This window comes from Cynoglossus semilaevis, chromosome W (genome assembly GCF_000523025.1).
Source record: "Cynoglossus semilaevis isolate Cse_v1.0 chromosome W, Cse_v1.0, whole genome shotgun sequence".
NCBI classification, from domain to species: domain Eukaryota; kingdom Metazoa; phylum Chordata; class Actinopteri; order Pleuronectiformes; family Cynoglossidae; genus Cynoglossus; species Cynoglossus semilaevis.
Window position 1 is genome coordinate 4,823,578 of NC_024327.1, and position 4,128 is coordinate 4,827,705.

General features: G+C 36.5%; 1 long non-coding RNA gene across 1 annotated transcript; it reads right to left on the minus strand.

Annotated features, from left to right (window-relative positions):
- Nucleotides 1-992: 992 nt before the first annotated feature.
- On the minus strand, nucleotides 993-1,627 carry LOC112486401 (uncharacterized). Its single transcript, XR_003048836.1, has 2 exons — nucleotides 1,421-1,627; nucleotides 993-1,101 (listed from the first exon to the last, which is right to left on the minus strand). It is a non-coding gene; the product is annotated as an uncharacterized LOC112486401 (long non-coding RNA).
- Between the last annotated feature and the right edge of the window lie 2,501 nt (nucleotides 1,628-4,128).

Here is a 4,128-nt window from a genome sequence, read left to right on the forward strand (position 1 = left end):
CTTTTGTTTAAGTAATTATTGCACACTTTCTGTAAATTCTATAAACTTCATTTCACTTCTTAAATATCACTGTGTTTGTTTGCTATGATATATTTAATTGAAATTGCTGTTCCGAACAACCAATGATACATAAAGGAAAAGCTTGAAAATGATCAGGGGTGCCCAAACTTTTTCATACCACTGTAAGGTTTAGAGGCAGTCACATTCATCTTTGACATTCAATAATTTTTAATCGAATATTTTGCAAATAAAATATATTACACAGTTTCACAATTTTTGTCATTACCTTAAATCACTGTTTCCTAAAGACTGGGTCGCGACCCTTAGGTGGGTTGCAAGAGTTTTTTTCTTGGGTCATCTCGCATCATGTTTCCCAGGAGTTTACGAATAATATCTATTGACTTCAGTCGCAAAGGTTTGTGACTTAGGTCCCCAGAAAAAAAGGTTTGGGAAACACTGCCTTAAATGACTTAATTAAACATGTTTAGTGGTTATTCATGGATAAAAAGTTTGTTTCAAAGGATTTATTTGAAGCTATTCAATGGCAAAAGTTATTCTCTGGCAAACATGGTTGGTGCCCAATGATAAAAATTGACTCTTTATGACTTATGAGGAATTACTTTAAACTACTGCATTTCATACAATCATAGAAAACATTTATTTTGATTCACTTCATTTGTATTTTATTATACTGCAGTGAAACCATTGGTTGTGGTAACAACAACCCCAAAAACGGAGGTGTTCATAGTTCCTATCCATCATCTTTTACAGACAACGCCTATTTACTTTTTAGCTTATTGGATTTTTATTATGATGGATATTATTCATGGCTGTATTATTACATGATATTGATGGTTTGATAAAGAATCCGTCAGTCTTACCTTGACCGTTGAAAGAAACTGAAGGAGGAAAGGTCATAGGCTGCCTTAAGGAGGTGGGATTTGGTTGCTCCTTTGTGAAGGATGCTGAGGCTGTAAAGCTTCATGTTGTTGGCGCTGTTTGAGTCACTTCTCTTGTTCGTCAGCTCTCTCTCTCTCTCTCTCTTCCCCTCCCGCTGCCAGTCACATACACTCACACAAACACTGCACTGGTGTTCCAACTCTGTAAACGACATGTGCAAAATCACATGAGACTATTTGCCAGCTAAGGCGGACAGCCTGTCGTTAACACTAAACGTGCTAAAGTAGCCGCCCTGCTAAAGCTAAAAGCTAACTAGTTGTGGATAAACATGAATAAAAATTTAAAGTTACGTTAAAAATGTTACACTAATATTACAAAATCACACATATCTGGCATTTCACAGTGCAATAATGGACATGACAATACGCTTTAAAGCGTTGTTCACACTCGTAAAAACAAGTCAAGCACACCGTTAGCTGCATATATTATCCGGTTGTTCTCGAGGCCTCAGTCAACTTACCGCAAATTTCAACAGCTAACAGTTCGAGTCCCGTCAAAACTTTCTGTTCGACATTAAATCAAACTTTAAGGAGTGGACAACAAACGTCCAAATACCTGAACAACAACCGGTGGACGACAACTCACTTATTTTCGCCACCGTGTTAATTGACCAATCACCACGTCACGATTCTTACCAGGTCCAACGGCACAACGGTTCCCGTGGAAACAAAGTTCCAATATTTTCATGGGTCCGGTGGAGCGTAAAAAGCGGAAAGCACACGTTACTAGAATTACATAAAACGAAAGAAATCACATGAAAATAAAGCAACTTTCATCATTTTTGTTACTTTCCCCCTTATTATTATTATTTTCTCGTGTCGTTGTATTGTTTTGATATTACCAAGGGAACTGAAAATGTAGTTGGCACCACCTTCCCATCTGCTATTTATTTACCATACATAGTTGACATCTGATCCAGTAGTCAAAGGATGCAGCACCCTGCTCAAAAACAACATCCAAGGCACTACTGTAAAATGTACATAGTTCAAAATACAGGAATATTTTATTACATACAAGACTATTATTCATGGGGAGTATTATTCATTATTCACTGGGTCAGAAGGGACACAGTATGAACACGTTGACAATACACATCTTTGTTAATATACATTTCATGTAATTATATTTTTGTTTTCTCTAAAAAACAAACAAAACAAAAATGTCACCCTCTACTGCCCTCACCTGATGATGCTTTATTTTTGGTTATTTTGCTCCATTTAACCATGTCCACTTAACTTAGTGGTTAAGTGTTTTCCATGTCAGAAGTGTGTCTGTAATTCATTTCCAAGGAGACACACTCCACACTGGCATGGAAACGTATGAGCCTCCGATGCATCTGTGCTGAAACTATATATTTTTTCTTCATTTCCTAGTTGAACCAGTGACGGTAAGACAATCAGCTGGGTCCTGGAGGATGTCTTGATCTTGACGTTTTAAGGCAGGAGATTTTTTTATTATTATTAATTCTGGAACAATGGCTTGGATGGAAAATCCCGTCTACCTCCCGAATACCTGGCGATTGAAATTCAAGAATGAGGACACATCCTCAGAATTTTAAACAGGCTATTTCTGCGAGAGATAAAAAAAACAAATTATTTAGATTATTATTTAGAATTCTCTATTAGCACCAAGAAGTCAACTGATCAACAAAATTAAATTACATTTTTATGCTTTTGGGAAATAAATTTAATGTAAGCATTTTTTATCTTGAACTTTGTACATATATAGAGAGAGTTTTTGTTTTAAATCATACATGGAAATATAGCCAAAAGTAATAATTGGGCAGTAAAACGTGTGGAAAAACTTAATAGGACAAACCCCTGATGTTTGGCATTCAGAAATCCTTGTGATGGAGAAGGTAAATAACAATAATGTACAGTACACACAGTACACACACACACACACATATATATATGTATATATATATATACAGCTGTATAAATGAATATATGTGTTTATATGTACGCATGTATGTAGGTATCCATGTATGAATTTAGTACCTATTCCAATTGTTTTAAATAAACACCAGTGAAGAAAACTATCTTTAATAAAGTAATCAAACTGCACCCAAAGTAACTGATTAAATAAACATATCATTGCAGTGACTTATTGACCTTTTGAATTGACCTATGGCTATGCAGATGCCAAAATGTCTTAAATCTTCAAATCAAATGTTAAGCGTCTGCTAAATGCATACATGTAAATGTAACAAAGTCCACTGTTTACATGAGTATGCAGTGGGGATCGAAAGTTTGGGCACCCCAGGTAAAAATTTGTATTAATGTGCATAAAGAAGCCAAGGAAAGATGGAAAAATCTCCAAAAGGCATCAAATTACAGATGAGACATTCTTATAATATGTCAAAAAAAGTTAGATTTTATTTCCATCATTTACACTTACACAAATAACAGAAAACAAAATAATGGCATCTGCAAAAGTTTGGGCACCCTGCAGAGTTGATACCTTGTACTGCCCCCTTTGGCAAGTATCACAGCTTGTAAAGGCTTTTTGTAGCCAGCGTTCAATTCTTGTTTGAGGTATCTTCGCCCATTCTTCCTTACAAAAGTCTTCCAGTTCTTTGAGATTTCTGGGCTATCTGTTACGCACTGCTCTTTTGTGTTCTAGACAACTGCTTAGAAGAACCCATGGTGCTGATTGTTGGGGCAAGGTCAGGCAACCTTTGAGATTTATATCACCTGGTCTTTCCAGATGATGATTGTGAGCAATCCATGACACTGTCAGGTCTCAGTTTTCCAAAGGGGGCAGTGCATGCTATAAACTTTGCAGGGTGCCCAAACTTTTGCAGACGCCATCATTTTGTTTTCTGTTATTTTGAAAGTGTAAATGATGGAAATAAAATCTAACTTTTTTAACATATTATAAGAATGTCTCATCTGTAATTTGATGCCTTTTGGAGATTTTTCCATCTTTCCTTTGCTTCTTTATGCACATTAATACAAATTTTTACCTGGGGTGCCCAAACTTTCGATCCCTAAAGTAAGTGAAAAACACAGCTATGGCAAATGCATCTGCAGCCTACATGTGCCGGAGCCGAGATAAAAGCTTTCCGCTTCACTGTGCTAACCTTAACGAATGGGCTCACGTGGCGCAGTGAGAATCTGTGACACAAATTCCTGGATGTACAGTATGAGGTAATAAACCGCCAGG